Genomic DNA, 23553 nt, shown 5'->3' with positions numbered 1-23553 from the left:
CATGACCTACTGAGTCCCACCATTAACTACTGTGCTACCTGAGGACATACATGACAAGCTTATTCCTGCAGGTATTTGCATAGTGAATATATTCACCCTCTGGTTGCTTTGGAACATTTTAGAGGTTAAAATCCCATCAGACTTTTTCACCGTGTGCAGCCACTGATACAGGCAGGAGGCTGGGAATTACCTGATGGGCTCTAGTTACAGACTACTGACACAGTAAAGGATTGATTTCATTTCATTTTGGCCATCAAAAAGTTTGGAGTCTGGTTTAAGTCATCCATCTAGACTCCAATTATAATCATATGGAGAACAGCGCATTTAGGAGAACTCATCTCATCTTAATAAACCTGAATGAAATCACAGAATCATAGGATCACGGGAGGGCTTGGGTTGGAAGAAACCTTCAAGATCATCCAGTTCTAAACACCCTGCCATGGGCTGGCTGCCCACTAACCAGCTCAGGCTGCCCATCACCCATCCAACCTCGCCTTCAACAACAAGGACAGGCACCCACAGCTTCTCTGGGCAGCCTGAAATGGAAGCAATGAGCCACATGTTGAAGATACTCAAACATTCATGACTGTAGAGAGAGCCAAATACTCCATACATATTGCCTGCCTGGTCAATGGTATTAAAATGCCAACAACAGACTCATCCAGCTCATTGAAAATGGTGTGAACAAGGCGTACAGGATTCTTCCAGCATCGAGTTAGATCTGCAAAGTGTAAAAATAGGAAATCTCAATGCAATGCAATTTTCCCTCATAACATAAATAGACACATAACTGTTTTGGGGTGCACTGTTACCAGCCTGTCAGTTGCTGTTGGTCAGTGCTAGATGCCAAAGGTCCCACTAACATAGCATGAAGCCGAAAGCTAGACGCTGGAATCAGATCTCCTGACCTTACCATCAGAAATCGAGATGTCATATTTTGCTCAGAGGTGCCTGCTTGTAGGAGGGACAGCTTCCGAGCTTTTTCTGCTCCAGGAACCAGCTCCAGCTTCAGGATTTAAACAGCAGTCAGAAATTAAACTGAGCTTTGTCACCTCCATCAAACAGAAGGAGTGGTTGGGTGGTACAGCTTTCCAAATAACTTAGAAACTGGCACAACAATCAGATGCCTACCTTTTCTTTTTGAACTTGTTAATACATAGAGCTTAATAGCATCAGAATGCCCCAAGCACTTCAGATAACACGACAGCTGTAAACCCTTCTTTAAGGATTCCTTTGTTTAACCACTGAGTAACTGTAATTCAGTGGTGCTGGTGGGAGAAGGGAAGTCCTAATCTTCCCAGATGGTGAATAGAGTTGATGTTCACATGCAGACTGGTGCTGCAGCACAGCCAGAAACCACTCATTTGGGAAACACAGCACCAAGAAAATAATGGGAATAGCTTCATAAAATCAGGCAGCTTCACCCAAATTTCATGTCAGGTCCATTATTCTTCCTATTTTCAGGAAGAAAGGTTTTCCCTTTTTCTTGTAGTTTTATTTTCTTTTCCTTTCATGCAAGCAGCTTTGTAGCTTAAAAAATTGTTTTCTAATCACCTCCTGGTGTGGACAAATCACACAGGTTTGACTCCATGTTTTACATAGTTAGCATTTTATATTTGTTCCAGTATGGAACTGTACAGCCATAGAATGGCCTGGGTTGAAAAGGATCTCAAAGATCATCCAGTTCCAACCCCCTGCTATGTGCAGGGTCGCCAACCACCAGACCAGGCTGCCCAGAGCCACAATCCAGCCTTTCCTCATAGGAGAGCTGCTCCAACCCTCTGATCATCACAGTGGCCCCTCCTCTGGACCCACCCCAACAGCACCACAACCTTATTGTCCACAGAAAGCATATAACCCTCATTCAATTGCCCTTCCACTCAGCTTAGAGCACTACTAAAACCAGCATCTTCACCTTAGCTCATCACACTGCTGCAGTTCCTTTTACAAGGATTTCACTGGCAAAAATTAAATCAAAGCCATCACAAGGGATTTAGCACAGTTACGTGTTACTGGCTACGAGAGCTGTCAGCACAGTCACCTGTCAGGCTTTGCTGCTGTTCTCTTTATGTAGAGGCACAACAAGGTTCAGACACCTCACAGTGCAATTCTCACTTGGACTGTAAAGAAAAAGGAGGCTTGAAAAGCAGCGTGTGGAAAACAAAGAAACAAGAATTAGAACAACAGTGGGGCCATGGCACTAGTAGGAATTGTTCTGCCTTTAACAGCAGAGCTTTTCAAGAAGTATGAGGGCATTGCAAACCAGACCAGTTTGGACAGATTAACAACTGCAAGTAGTGGGTTCCAAAATTCCAGACATGAAATCAAAGATAGAAAAACTCTTCACATTTTCATCTCTCAGTTTTTCGTACATTGTGCATTACAGTGCAAACAAGTCTTCACATACAACTTGGAAGCTAAAGACAAGTCTGACAAAACAGACTGCACAAAAATGATGGATAATTAACAGAGCAAATTGCTCTTTCAAAAACAGAGTTTATGTCTTCTGGTCATAACACTTCAGAAGCCTCAGAGGCTTCTTCTCCTTTGTATATTTTCATTAATCTTAGATTTTGTTTTCATTCAATGTGACCTCACTAAACAAATATTGTCTAAGACCATGAGTATCACATAAATGTGCAGATCTCAAGCTGCTCACTTATCTAGTACCCTTGGCATGATGCTTTATTTTCCTCAGCTGATCATCTAGATTGTGCCTGTTGATTGTGCAACAACAGCCTGTTGGTCTCGATTACCTGTGAGAGGCTCTAACTTTGGCCAGGAAAAATCATTTGAGGACAAGTAATTCTCTTGGAATCAGTAAGGCAGTCTTCCCATTCTTTCTTACCAGCACCCATCTTACATGTTAATAAAGGCTTCTGGAAATCAGTTTGAAGATCAAGAAACAATTCAGTTCAAGCATATGCAATCACAGGATTTGTACGTCACCTGCAAAAGTCATTTTATTCTATCCACAATCTCATCCTACATGCAGTTCCTTAGAGGGTTCCTTAGGCACACCAAGCCCATGCTCCTATTACAGACCCTTGCATAAGACAGGTGATATACCTACAAGATTATCTACAGCTTAGACTATGAAAACAGGGAGTCTAGCTAGAGAAAATTATCTACCTGTGCTTCTGAGCAATCTGTTAACCACTCTCATACAGTTCAGGCCAATCCAAACAAGATGCAATGACATGTCAGCCACAGAAACAGCTTGATTTTAAGGAGTTTGTTTGGACAAGCCCCTGTTGCATACGGTGGTAAAACATGCATTACTTGGGGGCACATTGTATTTGATTTAACACATCCTCTTACCTCTGGCTTTGCACAGAGTCCAAAGTATATCAGCTTCAAATTGTCAATCAGCAGATTTTCCCGGTGGATGAGAAAGCAGTCAGGAATGATTTCCACCCAAATGCCCAAGGAAACATCTTTTCTCTTCTCTTATTTCCTGCTGTGGACAGTGGTTCCCAGTCTACTCAAAGCTCGCTCGCTCTCGCTGTCTCAGAGATCTTCACTGACTGCTGGCAAGTTCCCATCTTCCAATATCCCAGGTGGGAAATACTAGCTTGTATCTGTTGGAAAGAACCTGGGGACTAGGAGGACAAGTGGTGAGAGACCACAGGCTGAATGCAAGCCAGCAGTGTGCTCTGACAGAAAAGAAGTACAACAAGATCATCAGCTGCATTAAAAAGCAGCACAACCAGACCAGGACAAGTCATTCCTGCTTCAACACTCACTGGACCACATCTACAATACTGTATCTGGTTTTTGGCCAGGAAGGATAACAACCTGAAACAAACTCTGAAGCAAGTTCTATGGATGACCTCCAGCCTGTGCAGGGGGCTGAAGCTCCCACTCAGAGAAGAGAAGCTGGGGAGAATGATCTTTGTGACAGAAAATCCATTGGATGGGGCCAGAGGAATGCATCTCACCCCATACCCTCTGTACAGCCACCATTTGTTTAAAGGATCACTCTTCCTTGAGGCACAAAACTAGAGCAGGTTACACAACAGACTGACACCACAAGGGCTTCTCTCTAGATACAAACTGCAGCAAAGAGCATCACAAAAATGTGAAACCAACACTCAGATCAGATCTGTGTCTCTGCTCCGCTCATTAGGAGCATCATGTTTTACTCCCCTTTCAGAGGAAGATACTTCTTCAAGGATAACAAAATCCAGCTCAGCTACAGAACACAGTACCACATAGCAATAAATATCTAACATTTCCTGTAGGGAAAGAATCCTAAGCACAAGTTATTGTCTGAGTTTCAACTGGGACTGAATTATCTTCTTCAGTGTCTGATATAATACTACGTTTTCATTCTAGAGAAACAATGGAGATAGCGCAGTGATGCTTACAGTTGCTGCCAGGCAGCGTTGTACAGAGCCACAGTCAATCTCAGCTGAGAGCCCAAGGAAGTGAGAAGGAACAGAACTAGGACAGCTGACTTAAACTGGCCAAAGGATATTCCATACTATATGACATATTGTGGAAGGAGTTTTGAAGGGGGTATAACTTCATGTAAATCTCTTCCACTACTAGGAGGCTAACTGGACACTGATTGGTAGGTGGTGAGCAATTGCTTTTGCATTCATCATAACTATTATCCTTTTCTCTATCTCAGTACATAATTCTATCTCAACCCATGAGTTCTACTTTGTGTTACTTCTCCCCCCTTCAGTTCTCTCCTGCAATCCACTGGAATGGAGTGGAGTACTGTAACTCTCTCTGCCAACAGAAAAATAAAAACACATTCATTATTATTTATGGAAGACTGACTGCAGTTCAGGCTCACTGGTTTGAGGTCTCTGGGCATAACCCTGACTGTGAACAGAAGCAATTGCTGAAACAGTCTGTCAAAAAAAGACTGGAGCTTCCTCTTCCAAAAGGCGGTCCTTAGAAACAATGCAATCAAACAGCTTCCCTGTAAGATAAGGTTATCTGAAAATGCATTTAGAGAGTATCAGAGAAAGATAAGTAAGAAAGACAGCACAGAAAGCAGAAACTATTTCTTACCTCTATGACTATAAATATTTCTTTGATGTCTCTCTTACGTGATCCAATGGGCAAACATGTTGATGACTTCAGTTCTTCATGGCATCAATTTCTGTTTTAGCATGAGGCAAGTCATCCTTAAGAGACCATAAAAGCAAGCGATGAAATCGCTAACTACTGTGACATACCAGGTACCACATCTGACTGCTGTGGAACAGAACAAGCACATATGGGACAGTACACAATTCAACATCAACTCAGCAATGACTGACATCACTCCCATAGAAATTCTGAAACAGAGCTGTGAAAAATGAAAAGTAAAACATTCAGCATTTTCATTGGCATTTTGGTAAAGTTGCTGTAATAATGTAACAATAATGTAATGTAATGTAATGATGTAATAACTTCCTCCATTTTAATGCCAGAGAATTCTGCCCTCTGAACAACCAGCAACAAGATTTGTGGTGCTCTGTTAAACTTTTTCCAGCTCTACAGCATCTTTCAAAAGGCAATGGGACCAGTAGGCTGCATTCGTATGTACCATCCCACCTGCCCCCGTGTTCTTGAGAACTCCACAACTCCAACAGAAGATATTATCATATTTAAATGCCTTTTGGCTTACCCCTACAGTAACTTTCTCCGTGATTTTTAGTGCAACTTTTTCACCAGACAGAAGATGCCGCCCGAGTTTTACCTTGGCAAAACCACCTACAAATCAAAACACAGATGCTTAAAGTTGAGTGTGAATTCTTCTCTAATATAACATTACAATTTCCAACTGGTTTAAAAAACGAATTTCAAATTTATACAAATGAAACCTGACTTAGAGAACTGACAAGAGCTGTTAATCTATTCTCAGATTAATTCTAGAGTGGTGAGACAGACTGTTAGGCGTGCTGTTTCTGTACAAAGATGACACTTACCCGTTCCAACTGTTTCATGGAATTCCTAGTACTTGAGAATTTCCTCGTAGTCACTGACAGACATCCTGAAATGTGCAAGAACTGAAGATCCTCCAAGCACGTGCAATGAGGAAGTGCCAGCAGTGTTCACATCCTACTTAGGACATATTCTTAGAGGCAGAAGGGACACTCGTGGCAGATCCAGCAATGCTCATCTTCTCACCAACGTGCATCCCCCTCTCACCCAGCAACAACAAAACACAGTGCATGAAGCTGGCTTCACTTAGGTTAACAATATGGAACATCCCTCAGGGCTTTGTGCCACAGAGCAGTAGCAGGGCTGGACTACAGCTTGAGGAAGCAGTGGAAGCCTTTCCCTGTATGGTTACAGTGTCCCTGCACGCACCCCACAGCCAGAGCGTTGCAAGCTGAGCTGTCTTGCTGTTTCTTGTACTCATCCCAATCTCTGCGAATGAAAACTCAGAATTCAGTCAAGGCGTTGATTGAGCACGAGCGTGCCTTTATTCAATAGGAAAAAGGAGGGGGTGTGAGGTCTGGAGGAAAGATGGGACTCATTCTCTGTTGTCTGACGAGAGTGTCTCAGAAGTCGTGCTGTTGCCCGGAGCCTGGGACTCTTGGCCTGATTCTACCTCCCCCTCCAAGATGTTTGGCTTCTCCTCTGTAATGCTGACCTGAGCCTGCATGGTTGTGCTGCTGTCGGGGCACTCGTGCTGTGCTTGGGCTGGGCTGTCCTCGAAAGGCACTCGGTTCAGGCTGGTGCCTGAGGAGTCTGGCAGGCTCAGGTCAGCAGCTTCAACAGGTATGGGATGAACGAGAGCTTCAACGATGATGGCATTCTTCTCTTTATAACTGATGTTATACGGAAGGCTTTCATCTGAACTGCAGCATCCTGTGCTTAGTAACAGTTCTTCATTGATGGAATCACAGGATGCTGCATCGTAACATGCCTGGCGTCTTGGAGATATACAAGGGCTCGGGTCACCTAGGAAGGAGTAGACGCACAGCTGTTAGTGTCAAAGTTTCACAAGATGAATCTTGAAACAGGTTCTTGACATTTGGCTATGCAGTGATGGTGGGCAGAAGCAAATAGGCTTCTAGCAACAGTGTCACTGTCTTGAAAGTGATCCTCGTGCAGGTCCAGCTCTTGTGTTGACAAGAGACTCATTTGGGAAAGACAGGAGTCAACTGAAGATGTCAGGCACAGGCTTGAATGCCAGAAGGATGTACAAGCCCACTGAAAGCATGAATTCTACCTGTGTTGCTGACAAGCAGTGTTTTGAAAGCTGGATTTGCATGCTTACCTGCCAGGACCAAGACTTCAGCTTCAGAGGGCTCCCTGGCACTGCTCTGCAGTTGGCGTTTGGCCACAGGGGATGGTTTGCCCAGGCAGAAGCAGGAACGCCAACTGCAAGCTGCTGACTCTGCCCTCTTACTGGGAGAACTCATTCTGCAGAGAAAACAGAGCATGCTGTCAGTCGTGGTGCAGGGTGAGGGAAGAGCTGCACCGAACCCTTGCCAATAGTTGCCTGTTCCTGGCAATGCCTGGTTTCTGCTGAAACACAGCTTAGAAAAGCGCTCTGTTTCAAACAGCAGAGGATGCTTCCATTCCTACAGCTCAGCCCTCAAGTCCTGTTGGCTAAATACCTCTCAACGATGTCAAGCAGGGACATGGATCCCGAGAATGTTGGAGGCTCAGGCTGCTTCGCTCTCCTGGGGCAGGCCTTCAACAGGGAACGAAGGCAGGAGATGAACTTGCCCCGTTTCTTTGGCTCTGCGCAACAAAACAAAAAAACAAGTTCATTTCAGCCCTGGCTCGGTTGGACGAGGCCGAGTGCAACACATTCAACAGAACACGTAACAACAGAAAGCATGTTCCCAACAAAGACACGCAAGAACGGATTTTCCCCATCCCTGGAGGTGCCCAAGGAGCTTAATGCAGTTCTCTTTCTAAGCTTGCTCAACTCGGGCATTAATGAACCCCCTGAAAGCCACGTTCAGACCCCATTTTACTAACCCGCATTGTCAAATGTAAAATACGCACCTGGCTTTGGCAATGAATGTAGGATGGACTCGGGCAGTTTTCCCCTGATGAGTTCCACGCACTCACCAGGGAAAAAACCAACCTGTAATAAGAACAAAAAGACAGGTGGGCATTAGCCCAAGCCCAGAGCCAAAGGGAAGGTCCTCTAACACCGACACAGGGCAACTGTTTGCATCCAGAAGCCATCCTGTGCAGGCAGAGCAGCTCCAACCGGAGATTCCCGACTCTACTGAAGCTGTGCTCTCTAGTCAAAAATGTGTGCCTACCTCAAAGCCACGCTTGCCTCTCCACCAGGGGCTCATCTCCTTTGGTGGCATATCAACAATGCACACGATGTCTCCAACCTGCAAAAGATTGAAACATCAATCCCAGCTTCAGCACAGCTAAAACAAAAGCCTTCTTCTACGACACAAAATATGAGAGTATTCCCGAGGCGTTCACACTCTATACTAATTCTGTGCACAACAACAAGGAACGCCTGGAACTGCTTACCTCCAGAGAGAGCTCATCCGGCCCCTGGGCGACGTGGCTCCTAATAACATGGGCTGCCGCAATCGCTGGTACGTTTAAAGATGACATAGCACGCACCAGCTGCGGCTCCCGCATGTTATCAGCCTGCAAAACAGAGCACAGGCCGTGGTCAGGAGATGAGGACAAACCAGGAGGATTTCAAGGTGAGGAGCACATCTGCAAAGAAAGCTGCAGCAAATGCGCTCCGTCCTTATCAGGAGCACTTCAGAAGGAGCTGCACGTCTCATCACAGTTATTTCCCTTTCTGGCGTGCATTGCCAGGCCATGCAAAGATGCATCTCTCTCTACCCAGACTAATCAGCAATGGCACTGGCACAGACAAGTGGCCAGGCCCTTTTTGGCCCATTCTTTCCTGCAGGAGAGTACACCTGCAGCTCCTTCTAATGGCTCAACACAGGGAAAAAAGACCGGCCAGAGCTTCATACTGTACCTCCGTCGCCGCCAACTCAGGCTCACAGCTGATCCCACTGCACGCAGCACCCATCACAGCAAGTGTGAACAGCTGGAACAGAGCAGAAACACACTTCTGTTTTCTCTATTCACACAGCACAGTATGGACAGACTTCTTCAGAGCTACCCGCGCATACCCTGCGGCAAAACCATGTGGGGGGACAAAACATGGCACGTACCTGGCAGTGAGATCACCTCAAGCTATCTGCAGCAGTTCCTTGTCGCTTTGCTCGGATGAAATGAGAGCAAAAGCTGCACCGAGGCAGTGGGCGGAGGGTGAGGAGAGGAGAGAGAAAGAGCAGGTCAGTGAGCAGGGCTAAGACAGTCATGGAATAACACACACAGCACAACTGTCCCACCCACTTGCTGCAAGACATGCTGAGTCTCAGGCTACGTGATGCCTGTCCGCCCAGCAACTTTACAATGCTTCCACTACTGAGCAAAGACAATGGAAGAAGCACGGGACAGGTGCCAACTTTACTGATACCCCCTTTGGAACGTGTGTACCGGGGAAAATTACGTCTGATGGTCAAGAGTAAGCAATACGGTGCTGTGAGCTCAAACAGCCAGCAGTTCTCAACACCTCACTGCCCACCCATCCATCCCACGACAGCTCAGCTTACCTACAAGCTGCTGCACACGACGGTGAGAAGAAAAAGCACTAAAGATACTAACTAAAGCCACTAACTAAAGGCACTAACTAACTAACGGCACTAACTAACTAAAGGCACTAACTAACTAACGGAACTAACTAACTAACGGAACTAACTAACTAACGGCACTAACTAACAACAGTAACTAACTAACAACGCTAACTAACAACACTAACTAACTAACAAAACTAACTAACAAAACTAACTAACTAACGGCACAAAAGGCACAAGAACAACAAGACAACCAACCACTCCGACCACTAGCTCACCCACAAAGGAACACAGAACGCACCGCTCCTCCCCTCATTCCAGCCGCTTATGACATCACCAACGGCCAACAGCCTGGTCCACCATGACCCCCCACAAGGCGGGGAGCCAAGACCACGTGGTCACGTCTGATTCCAACACGGCACCACAACATTCCAGGACTCAGTGTGGGCTTGGAATTCTATCCTGGTGTGGCAGCGCAATGGGAGGTGTTAGGGCACAGCTGAAGAGCTGATAGACAACGGACGTTTCCAAAGGAGGGTGCCAGATTAACTCTCAGCATTCTCTTGCGGGGCTCTTAGGAATGCTTCAAACCCATTTTCACTGCCTAGCTCATTTCTAGAAAGTCCAGTTGAGAAATGCTCACTTTGTCTGGGGAACGCCTCTATGCATCATGAATGAAAAATAAAATAAAATGGGCACGCGACCCTATGAAACTTACCTCTCTGCTGTTGCTGTCAGCCAGACACCTCAGATGAGCATGACGTGTCCCTGCTCCTGAATGAAGATTCACCCAAGTCTGTGTTCCTCTCTGCTCCATCTCTGGGTCTAAAAGAAACACAGACAGAGATGATTACAAGATCCTTTGTGCAGACGAAAGACAAGGGTGCACATGAATTCTGTTTAGCAAGAAATACTACATTCCCAATGGTAGTACTTGAATCCTCCTTTGGGGCTGGAGCTCAACAGGTCAACACATCAGAAATAACACAAAGTGCATCTGGAAGACGTGTCTCAAAGCCCAGAAAATCCAACACGGGAGGGGGCTGGACAGTGGACCACAAGTGTCCATTTCCATTGCAGCTCCCTGTAGAGAACAGCACCAATCAGCAGGCGTGAATCAATTCATTCACAAGCTGCACAATGACTCTGTTCTTTACGTGATAAAGAAACACACAGAGATTCCTGACCAAAAAGTTGGGAGTTAATAACGACCAAAGAGGTTCCTGTTCCTACGCCTCATCCTCTCACCCCAACTCCTGGGTGATGCCCACAGGCTTCAAGTCAGCTCTCAAATCCATTGAACTCCAGTCACAGAACTCCATCAAAAAGGATGTCACACATGTGACACTTACATACATTTTGCATCAGAAACAGTGACGCCAGCAGGAGCAGAGAGGTGACTGTCCCCCTGTACTCAGCACTGGTGAGGCCACAACTCTAATTCTGTGTCCAGTTTGTGGCCCCTCACTGAGAAAAAGACACTGAGGCATTGGAACGTGTTCAAAGAAGGGCAACAAAGCTGGCGAGGGGTCTGGAGCACAATGGGGCCATATGAGGAGAGGCTGCAGGAGATGGGAATGTCCAGCCTGGAGAAGAGGTGGCTCAGGGGAAACCTCATTGCTCTCTATAACTTCCTGAAGGGAGGTTGCAGTGAGCTGGGGGTCGGCCTCTTCTCTCGTGTCATTACTGATAGAACTAGAGGGAATGTTTTCAAGCTGCGGCAGGAGAGGTTCAGGCTGAACATTAGGAAATATTACTTCTCAGAAAGAGTGGCCAGGCACTGGAATGGACTGCCCAGGGAGGTGGTGGAGTCACCCACCCTGGGGGTGTTCAAGGAACGTCTGCAGAAATCCCTGCTGAAATCCTGACCTCTGCCACAGGTGGCTGAGTGACACAAAAGCTGTGTCCTTGGTTCCCGGCCTTACCTTCACATGCTGTTCATCTTGCTCTGCAGCTCTTGTTCTGAATAGTCTTCTTATATTCCCATGTGATGTACCCTGAAATACATCATTTAGTGAGTCTGAACAAAACATAAGACATTAATTGGAACTGTGAAGAAATGTTTTTTGCACTTTACTTGGAGGATGTTACATGCTATACCTTCTTTTCTCAATTGTAACACATGATTTTTTATAAAAAGAAACATAGCAAGTCAGCTCTTCAGTGTGCATATTGATGAAACTTGGTGAAATACAACTTTAGAAAAAGGTAATTTGAAAATTTAAATATTCTTATCAGAATCTCTGCTATTAGTTACCGTTCCAATGTTCTGATTTGATGATGATTCTCTCAGAGCTGTTTTGTCACTCCCCACCTCAAATGCACTTCAAGTGCTTTAGGAGCATCACTGGAATTTTGAATAAACTCGATATATTTTAGGAAAGCTGCTACAGATGCACGACTGCAGTACTTTGGAAAAATATAATCTTGATTGAACGCTGAACAGTGTTATTTAATTATAATCCAGGTAATTAAATTAATTAAACCAAGGGAATCACCTCCCAGTCAGTCAGCTCCCACCAGGGAACTCGCTTCCCTGCCAAGCAGATGCAACCAACACAAGCTGCTACATCACTCTAGGGCCCCACTGAGTCTTCCCAAGGGGTCTCCAAAGGCTTCCCTGTTGACTTCTGGGAACCTGGAAACACTCACATGGAAACCAGTGCCCCCTAATGTGCCCCAGAGGTTTCTCAGGGCCCTGCAATTAGCTCTACAGACATCCAGACATGCCCCAGAGCAAGTATGTGTGCTGTAGGGAGCCCAAGAGACATTCCAGAGTATGCTAGTACTCCTCAGTGCGCTCAAGGGTTCTTCACCTGTCTCTAAATATGCCATACTTGACTTTGTTTTCTCTTCTGGAGCTTAGTTCTCAGCTTTGCTTTCTCATGCCATTTATCATTCAGTTTAGAGATTATTTTAACTAAAATATTTTAATCCACCATATTTTCTGAAAACTAAGAATTGATCCCGCTCAAGGAAACAGAAGAGAAAAACATCACCCACAGGCTGCAGATATTTACCTCGACTTCTCTACATGCCTTCCCCAGTGTGCTTTTCAACTCACCTTGCACAGTGACCCTGGCTTTTGTTTCAGAGTCCTCTGTCTCACAGGTGTACTCCCCGCTGTCCTTGGCGGTAGAGTCATGGATGATCAGAATGGCCCCAGTTCCCTCCTGCTGCAAGTCGTACTTCTGGCTTTTTCTGATTGCTTTGCCATCCTTGTACCACCTGATGTTCACATCTGGTTTCGACAGCTCACGGCTCAGGCTGATGTCCTGCCCTGCTGCTGCTGTCTTATCCTCCAGCTGTTTTGTTACCTCAGTAGGTTTTTCTGAAAGAAAACATGCTTTTTGAGTAACATACACTTAGGGTAGGATGCCTCTCTCAAAATACACGCATCTACATGCTGGAGATAAGTTAGAGAGGCACTTGCAACAGAGGCCATCCTACAGCCAGCAGTAATCTGTAAAGTACAGACAATAGAATTCCAGGCACCATTAATTCTCTCTTAAATCTACCCCATTGAGGATGATGAACCATGTCTGAAAACTGCCTCTTCCTTCTCTCCACTCATCACACTGGGAGCCTCAGATGATGCTCTCAGATGCACATGTTCTAGATAGGAATTTGTTGTACAGCTAGATGATGTGAAGGCCATCCCTTCAGCTTATACTTAGAGGATATTGCTCCCACAGTTCCCTCAACAGATCATTCCTGATTTACTGTTAATGGAACAAGCTGTAGTGAGATGCCCATTTCCAACACTACCCCAGTGCTTTGGGTAGTTCTCACATTTGTGTCAAATGGTTCCTCCTTTTACTTATTTTTAAGAGAAATTCTCAGTGCTTCAAGGTTCAAGTAGAAGGTTGCTATTCACTTTAACCATATTATGAGTTAGCTCTCATGACAATCTTATCAGAAGACAGTTGAAGGAATCAGACCCCAGAATCTCTCCCATCTCATTACCTTTCACAGACAGAGAGGCTTTGGAGGTTAGACCACGGGCAATAAAAACGACTTCCCCAGAGTCAGTAGGAGTCACACTTTTGATAAGGAGAGTCTCTTACCAACCCACGTTAGAAGCTTTAAATCGCCCACCACTTTCCACTCTGCTTCCATTCAGTGTCCACTTGAACTCATCAATGCTTTCATGGGACAGAATGCATTCAAAAGTGCCATCTTCTACCTCCTGGATTTCATTGTTTTTCAGCCGTTTGCTAATGCCAATATTCAGCTCTGGAAGATAAGAGATAGGTTAGTATGAGGTTTAGATGGAGAAAAGGCATTCGTGACCAATGTGAGTAGCAGTACTGGTGTTTGAACTCAGGATTTGCAGATCATGGCTGCGTTCCTCACTGATGTATTCTCTAAGACATTCTCCTCTCAGAATTACCAGAAAGCTATAAAAAAAAGAGACGTGAATCTCTTGGCTTTGCTCTGGAAGAACTACAAGGAGAGCAGCTCAGTCCATGGAGCACAATGAAGATTCAATGAGCTACAGAGGGAAAAACCTAACAGAGAGGACAACTCTAGGATGCTGCGTGAGAAAAAGGGTTTTGCCTACGACAAGACATTAAATGTTTCTATTAGCTAATTTGTTACCATCCTACCCCTACTGGTGTTCAAACCATTTCTCCATTTTAGGGATGTTTAGAAAGGAAACATTTCCAGGACATTCTTGACGTGTTTTGTGATTTTCATGGCAAAAGGAGATACATTTACTTCAAAAGCAATGGGAATTTTCCAGACATCACTGCGCTAAATTGCAGAAATACAGTTCTATTGTAGAAACTATTAAGGCTCGTGGGGGAATAGGTGTAAGACATAGTGACCACACTGAATGTGCTTTTAGCACTCCTTCACTTTCCACAGTACTTACCCTGAACGCCGACATTTGACTTGGCAACATCAGTGCCAATATCACAGGTATATAAACCTGCATCTGACTTCTCGAGGTCATGGAGAAGGAGACATAGGGTCTTCCCAGACTGTAGCAGCTCAAACTTGTTGCCAGAAGTGAGCACAACACCGTCCTTTTTCCACACTGGTTTGACCTTCTCTTTAGAGACTTCGCATTCCAATTTAATCACACCCCTCTCCTCAACAAAAGCATCATTCAAACACTTCATGAAGACAGCAGGCTTCTCTGCAATTAAACAGGCAAAACAGAACAACGTGATACAGAAGTTGAGACATTTCCAGTTGTGTTCAGATTTTTAAAGAGGTATCAATAAATCTTTACCATTACTGACGACACCAATATAGAACCTAAAGTGGTTTCATGTCTGTTGACTGAATACGCTTTATGGAATTCTCAAGTATTCAGTAGGAGAATACAGGGAACAGGAGGGACAGCCTGCATTGCCGTGGGTGGGACTGATATCACATGAAAAAATTGGGATGTAGGTCTTCTAAAGCTGGAGAGCTGGCATTGCCCTCACGTGGAGCACAGCTCATACAGCAGGCCACAGTATTAAGAGGATAAGCTGCTGAATACTTTTGATTTTCCTCTTTATTGACTCCTTTTATCTATCTTCTATTTCACACATCAGAGGTTTACACTGGGGAAAAAAGATCCACCAAATGCAAAAGAAAGGAGAAAGAGGAAATCCTTCAAACTCTGAGCGCGTAGAGTAAAAGAGCTTAATTACTGGGGAGAGCAGATTAGAATCACAGTATCCTTAGAATTGGAAGAGACCCTTAAAGGCCATCTAGCCCAGCTCCCCTGCAATAAACAGGGACATTCACAGCTAGATCGGGTTGCTCACAGCCTGGTCATTAGTCATTCCAGAGGCAAAACACACACTGAATGATCTCTCCCTGCAGTCATAAATCCTTGGAGACAACAGCATTGACACTGCATGGCACTGAAGCAGTAAAAAAATTTGCTCCTGTAACTCTCCTTGTGTTAAGTAAAATGATGATAAAAAGCAATTGAATGCTTTGGCAGGACACCAAAACCATCCTCCTTCGTTGATATCTGCTGCAATGGAACCTTCCACTGGAAGAAAGCCCCTGATGACTTGTCACCCCAGAGAGGTGAGCTTTAGAAGCAGGATTGCTGCACAATGGAATGAACTGTCGCTCCTTAGCATCTCTTACATCCAGGAGGGCTGTGATCAGACCCACCTCTCACCTTCAGGCGCGCGCTTTCTGACACCTTGTCTGACTTCACTGTCACTGGGCCAGCATCCTCAGGCTTAACCTGCTTCACTGTCAGTGTGCAGCAGTTGCCAACGTTCTTGATGTCATTGTAATTGTTGGTGTAAAGGAGGTTGCCATTCAGAAACCATTCCACATCCTCGTCATCATGGGACAGCTCGCAGGAGAAGACAGCAGAGCTCTCTTCTTCAATTTCCACATCCTGCAGGTGCTTCCTTACTTCTACATCGTGGGCTGTAGGGAAACAAGGTGAACTGTTACCACTGTTACTATAAAGCATACTGGGATGTGGTAGAATGGCTGGACTAGATAATCTTTGTGTAATCTTCTCAGTGAAGTTTATACATTTGCAAAGTTAGCAGGAGAGAACGGCAGAAATCAACCTCAAGAAGAGAAATCTGAGGTGAAATAGGACATGGAAGAGGCCACCCTCCCTGCTCATACCTTCAGCTGTCAGCGTGGCCTCAGTCTCTGCAATTCCTGTTTTGCACTTGTACACACCAGCATCATCGGGCTTCAGCTTCAGAATCTGGAGCTCTGCTGAATGCTTATCCCTCTTGATCTTGTACTTCGCAGAGGGCTCGATGGGTGTGTGGCCCTTGAACCATTTCACAACCTTTGGAGAAGGCCTGAAGTCACAGGACAGGATGACAGAATGACATTCCAAAGCTGTCTTGTCCTCCAACTTCCTGGTGATTTGTATATGGTAATCTGAAAAGCAGGGGTGGAAGAGAAGAAAGGATGAGGACAATTGGAAGAAGAGGAAAGTCTCTTGCATCTATTCCATTCCAATTAATTTCATGTTCACAATGGTTCTTTGAACAACTCTAAAGATAAAACAAATGATTGTCTATAGGGAAGGCCATTGATTACATTTCTATAAAGTAATACTGTATAGTATCTACCAAATGCAAGCTCCAGCTCTTGCTCTGTGCTTATTAAATTGCTCCCAGTTGAGGCTTTTATTCAAATAAGAGTGACTTGAAAATATAATAAGTACTTTAGGATGTGAATGGAGACTCTTACACTGGGGACAACAGGAGATAAAAAGCCTGCAAGTTTCTTTCAGATAAAATCAATGACAAACTGCATCAAATTTAGGTGCTACCAAACTTAAACTTGTCTACTTCAGAAATACAATTAATTTCACCTGATTTGACTTCTTTGGTATAGCCAAGGACAAAACCTCAGCTCTGTAGATCTGAATAGTAAGCACATCACAACTATTCATACAGATCTTTTACTGAGACGCAGCTATCTCATTTAGTGCCCAACGACTTTGAACTGGAAATGGAGCAGAACCTCCAGACACACACACAATATTTCAAAGACCCCAGTGAAGGAAGACTGTACATTAATTAATTCTCCATCTTCATGATGTAAAGCAAGCCAGGATATGTTACCTCTGACGAGCAGATTGGCTGTGGATTTTGATTTGCCAATTGAGAACTGAATGGTGCCTGTCATATCAGTGGTGGTTTTCAGTATGGTCAGCCGGTGGATGGTGCCTTCTTGCTGCATAATCAAGTTTCTGCCAGCCTGTAAGACTTCCCCACGTAGATACTACTTGGGAGGTTTCACAGAAGGAATGGATATCTCGCATTCAAATTTGGCTTCTTCAGGCTCAGTCACATCCTCATCACACAGCTCCTTTACTAGATTAATGGATTGCTCTTTAAGAAGGATGGAAGGAGAGAAAGCAGAGATTTAGAAGGAATGTAAAAAACCCTTACATTATCACCCTACTTACTCACGTCAGCATTACTGCACACGAACACTACACCTATCACCTCAAAATGCCTTAAAACATCATTAAAAAATACTAGAAAGAAAGGAATGTTGTTAAGAAGTCAGACAATAAGACTGACAACCTGAAGAGAGCCCAGATCTTCTGATTCCCAGTCCAACATCCAAATCAAAACATGACCTTCCCACCCCGATATCAAACTCCTCGCATTACGAAGCTGGGGACTGAACTCTTGAGTACTCTGCTAACTCAAACGTCTCCCTTTTCTTTATCACACTTAACATCATATATATACCCTAACATTGTATATAGTAAAAAAAACAAACAAACTCTGTGCTCTTTTCAAACAGACAGAAAAAATGAAGAAAAAGTCAAGCTATGTTTTTTATCCCTCAACGTTCAAACACAAATCTCAAGTCTAGAGGTAGAAAATCAACCTCCTAAGAAAATAATCTGTTTTACTTAGCAAAAGTAAATCCCAAAAGACAAGGTGGATACTTTGTGGGCAGAAAGGTAGGTAGGTAGGAGTTTTTATTTCTGTGAAAGGTCCTGGTGGTGTTTAACTTCTTAGACATTAAAGCAAAGGATGGTAGCTGGTTTATAACATAAGATAATTTAAGCAAAATGATCATCAGAAGCATAATTACCTTTAACTTTAAGATGGGCACGAGATTCTGCCTTTTCTGCTATAGATTTTATTTCTGCTGCATCCTTGACTTGGACGCGTGTGTAAGTCAGCGAGTAGGTCTTTCCTGAAGCAGAGAACCACAGAGTCACTAAGGCTGGAAAAGACCACTAAGGTCATCTAGTCCAACCGCCAACTCATCCCTACCAAACTGTGCTCTTGAGAGCAAACCCACAACTACACTTGGCTTCCTTGAGCAAAGAGCTCTGAGGCACATGGCCAGGCTGAGCATCATCCATCTGGTTTCACAGCATCACTGCCTGTTCTCTCATGTCAATGAAACCACCCATTCCACCCCAACCACATCCCACCAAAGCTGCTTAGTGCTCCCAAAGCGAATGCTCACCAGTTGTTTCCAACTTGAAGGTCATCTTCTGGCCAGCAGCCTCGCAGATGTATTCTCCAGCATCTTTCTTCTCCAGCTGCTCCACAACCAGATGCCGTGTTTTGCTCACAGATTCCATTCTGAACTTTCTGGAGGAGGCAAGCAGTCTTCCATCCTTGTACCATTTTACTACGGTTGGATCCTGTGCTACTTCACAGCTGAGGGAGGCACTTGCTGCCAGGGCAGCACTCACCTCTTTCTGCACCTTCTCCTGGTTTATAAACACAGGTTTTGGCTCTGAGGGAAGAAAAGAAAAAGTATTGACTGAGGGACTGAAATGAGACCATCTTGCAGGTTTGTATGTACAGGTTGGAACAGGTTTAGGTTACCACTTGTGCCCAAACTAATAGCCTTCACTAGAGAATATCAGCTCTTCTGTTGAAACAAAGTGTCAAATCTAGGCAAGAAAGAACCCAGGAACTGAAGGAACCAAGAGGGTCCTTGAACACCAGTCCCATGGTTGCAAGTCACTATGCAAACATATTGAACCCAAAAGAACATCTGTCCTGCAGGCAACCAAAACCTGAGTTCCTTTTACTTAAGACCCACTGTGAAACATCAAAACACATAAACGTGTGATAGTCAAACCACTGGCTGCCTTTTCATGACCCAGAACAGTACTCCTGGCTTCCTGAACAGACTCCTCATGGCCTCTACCATTGCCACAACTGTGACTGTCAAAGGCACAAAGGAAATATGCTCACCAACGCAGTCCTTTCTTCTTTGTGTGTGATTTGCAGCTATCTATTTTTCTTTGAGCTCTGGGAATAGTCAGCTCTACCAGGTCTCTTACTGTGAGGAGCAGACTCACCTATCCAGATGCAGCCTCCAACATAAAGGCATAGTAAAAAGGCAGTGTACTACTAGGAGAAGTTCCTGCTTCTCCTGCCATGAAAGGCTGCACGTACAACATGCACTCCAGCCTCACTGCACATACTTATCTTAGTCAAATGTTTCTGTGAACAGGAATTACAGTTTGGGATCTCAGGCACAGGAGAGATTTGAATAATATCTTGAATATTGCTTCCACTGTACATATATCAGTAATTATTATTCTACAGACAGACTGAAACAGGTCTTTGTGCCATACTAAAACCAAATACTTTCTACAAACCGAGGCAATCAAGTCTAGGGAAAAAACCTCAGCACAGACTACTGCAACTGGATCACTGTATAATAGAAACTAGATTTTACTTTACTGTTCTCTGCTGTATTTCAGACAACACCTGTCTTACCTGTGACATGAATCTTGAAGGTGAGTTTCTGGCCAGCAGCCTCGCAGCTGTACTCCCCTGCATCTTTCTTCTCCACCTGGCTCACCACCAGCCGACGCTGTTTGCCCTCTGACTCCACCCTGAACTTCTTGCACCAGGTGATCAGTTTCCCCTCCTTGTACCACTTCACCTCCGTCTTCTCCTGGGCCACCTCGCAGCTCAGCGTGGCATTTTCTGTTGGTGCAGCCTTCACCTCCTTCTGCACCTTCTGCTTGTTGATAAAGGCATCCTCTGCTTCTGGAACTGGAAAACATTGGGTAAAATAGACATTAGATATGAACAGCTTGTGACTGGAAGATATTTAAAGTTGCTTCTGTGTCGTATTGGGCCATTTCCTGGAGCAACACTGCTTCACAGTGTTTATCACACATTATAAAGCATCCTCATTATAGTCCATATGGTCATCCCATCCCTCTGGGTAGTCTTTACTATCAGCTGGGACTCTTTATTTTCAGATTTCTTCGAATGAAGACAATGACAGATCTATATATATAGATATATATATACCACACCTACACCCCCAAATCTGCTACAACTCCATATTCTCCCCATATTTGCCCCCGACAGCCCCCAGTAGCCCCATATCACCCTAAGGCCCCCACAACCCTCTATCTCTCCATACACCACCCCTTAAAGCCCCATACCTGCCCATATCCTCCAATAGCTCCCCACAACCCCTACACACTCAGAGCCCCCTAGAGCCCCTAGTCCTCCTATGGCCCACCACAGCCCCATATCCCCCCTACAGTCCCCCTCAGCTCCTTTTACAGCCCCTGCACAGCTCTATAGAACAGTCTGATAGAACTACCTCTAGTAGAAGCAATCTCCACACAGAGATCCTTTCCCAGTGGCACTCAGCCCTTCAGTGGGGTCTAAGAGAGCTGCAGCCAGACTCAAACACAACTGCTCACACAGCTCAGCTGCCTTCACCTGTGCTCCTGACGCTGACACATTGCAGCCCCACATCCCCCTCTGCCCCCCCACAGCCCCACACCCCCCTGTCCTCCCCGCACTCCCCATCAGCCCATCCCACCTCAGTGCTGCCTCTGTCTCTTCTCTCCTCTCCCCGTCCCAGCGCCGGCCTCCCCCGGCCTCCCATTGGGCAGCGGCAGCTCCGCCGGCTCCGATTGGCTGAGCTGCAGTGCGCGGGAGTGGCCATTGTGGGGGGGGGGGCAGAGGGGGATGTGGGGACTGCTTCCCAGTTGAGACTACCTCAGCTTTCTGGTCAAGGCATCGACATTGGTGAGTTTTCCTTTGCTAATAACTTTTGACTAAAAAATAACAAAAAAATAAATAAATAAATGCCACAACACAAAGCAGAACACACACACAAAAACCCACAAAAACAAGGAACTTGGATTTAATGGATGCTGAAGATTCAACACCTGTGCATTTGTCATGTGAGTTACTTATTTCTTTTGCCCTTAGTTTGGACACAAATGGCATTATTTTCTTCACAGTAACAGAAATGGGAAAAGGAACTGAACTTCTGAAGTTCAAACTTCTGGGTTGTTTTTTTTCTTTTTCTTTTTTTTTTTTTTGCCTCTTGGAGACACCTGTATTTGGTGGTGGAATGGAATTCCCCCATCCCATTTTAGTGCAGATTTTGTTGTGCTCGATGTGGAATAAACCCTACCCAGCCTGTTCCGCACCGTTCCCTCTGTTTGCAGTACGTAGCCTTTCAGGAGTGTTTATTTGTCATTTCTTGTTCTATGTGACCCTCTGTTTGGCTGACTTTCTTTTTAATTCCGTGCTTTAATCAAGCATGTTGTGAGCTTGTTAGTGCACCAATTATTCTGGAGGGCCAGACTCAATAAAATGTCAGGCTGAGAAGTTGTTTGGCTGTGTTATGTGGGACAAGACCAAATTCATATAGAATCCAGCCCCAGAGAAAAGCAAATGTAGCCAGCAGGACTTGAGGGCTGAGCTGTAGGAATGGAAGCGTCCTCTGCTGTTTGAAACAGAGCGCTTTTCTAAGCTGTGTTTCAGCAGAAACCAGGTAGTGCTGGGAACAGGCAACTATTGGCAAGGGCTCGGTGCAGCTCTTCCCTCACCCTGCACCACGACTGACAGCATGCTCTGTTTTCTCTCTCCAGACCAAGTTCTCCCAGTAAGAGGGCAGAGTCAGCAGCTGGCAGTTGGCGTTCCTGCTTCTGCCTGGGCAAACCATCCCCTGTGGCCGAGAACCAACTGCAGAGCAGTGCCAGGGAGCCCTCTGAAGCTGAAGTCTTGGTCCTGGCAGGTAAGGGTGCAAATCCAGCTTTCAAAACACTGCTTGTCAGCAACACAGGTAGAATTCATGCTTTCAGTGGGCTTGTACCTCTTTCTGTATTCCTGCGTTCGAGCCGTGCCTGACATCTTTGGTTGACACTTGTCTTTCCCAAATGAGTCTCGCAAGCTGCTTGAAACCTGCTTGACAGGCAGCACCAAGCCTTTGCCTCCTTGGATAGTGAAAGTTTACACTAACTGCTGTGTATCTACTCTTTCCAAGTGAATCCATCCCTTGCCAGTGCAGGAACACCCCAGCAAGTAGCGATGATGCACGGTGTGCTTCCATCAATGGAGTGCAGTTAGGATGCATGAGTCACTGCAGTTCCAAGGACAGCCTTTCACGTGACAGCAATGATGGAGAGAAGGAGGTCTGACCTACTCAGTTTTGAGCCTCTCCATGCAGGAAAACCTTGCGGTTCTGGAATGTCTTCACCTACAAAGGTAGTGAGGGATTTGGAGCACAGGCCTTACAAGGAGCAGCTGACGGTGTTGGGATTGTAGAAGAGGAGGCTAATGGGAGACCTTATAACTCTCTATAACTTCCTGAAGGTAGGTTGTAGTGAGCTGGGGGTTGGCCTCTTCTCTCGAGTAATCAGTGATAGAACTAGAGGGAATGGTTTTAAGCTGCGCCAGGGAAGATTCAGGCTGGACATTAGGAAATATTACTTCTCAGAAAGGGTAGTCAGGCACTGGAATGAACTGCCCAGAGAGGTGGTGGAGTCACCGACCATGGGAGTGTTCAAGAAACGTTTGGATGTGATGTATGGAATATGATTTATCCGGGAAGTATTGGCAATGGTTGGACCAGATGATCTTCTAGGTCTTTTCCAACCTTGATAATTCTGTGATTCTGAGCTGAGAAGCTTTTCTTGCTCAAGTCCTGCTTCCAAGTTTAACCACCTATGGGGAAGTAGATGTCACTTTTCTAGTGTCCTTCAATTCCGTGTCTGCATTTTCCTAAAAGAAAAAGAATTTGGAGGTAACCAGCTGCAGTGAAGTGAGCGATTTCAGTGCCTGTTTCTGATGGTGGCAATGAGTTCAGAGGTCATACTTAATTGACGATTCCTGTTTCCATTCTGACAAAGGCTGTAGTTGCAGCTGACTTCCCGAGGCCGCCATACGTGGTGGTGATGCAGCCTTGGGCTTCTTGGGGATTTGCATGACTCCCACCTTTCCTTTCTGTGTCTTGCAGGTCAGCTGGTGCTGGAAGCAGCCGGTATCTGAGTAGGAATGAAGGTGAGTGCAGGAGCAGCTGCTGAGGGGAGGAAGGAAGTCCATGCTAATGAGCTCTGGAGCATCTGCGGGTCTGGTACCAGAGGAGGCAGCAGTGATGCTGGAGGGCACGTGGTGAGTGCGTGGACAGGGTGGCACAAACGTGTGCGTGTGCTGAGGAGTTGGGTTGCACACAGGTGCACACAAAGGGGTGTTTGTGG

The 23553-nt window shown here is 45.3% G+C and overlaps 1 long non-coding RNA gene across 1 annotated transcript; it reads right to left on the bottom strand.

Moving 5' to 3' along the window:
• Positions 1-6830: 6830 nt before the first annotated feature.
• On the bottom strand, positions 6831-8055 carry LOC146757540 (uncharacterized). Its single transcript, XR_014936134.1, has 3 exons — positions 7972-8055; positions 7232-7701; positions 6831-6912 (listed from the first exon to the last, which is right to left on the bottom strand). It is a non-coding gene; the product is annotated as an uncharacterized LOC146757540 (long non-coding RNA).
• Positions 8056-23553: the final 15498 nt, after the last annotated feature.

This window comes from Coturnix japonica, chromosome 20, assembly GCF_054131305.1.
Source record: "Coturnix japonica strain WE chromosome 20, WE-NBRP24, whole genome shotgun sequence".
Lineage (NCBI taxonomy): Eukaryota > Metazoa > Chordata > Aves > Galliformes > Phasianidae > Coturnix > Coturnix japonica.
This window is presented reverse-complemented; position numbering and strand designations above follow the sequence as displayed.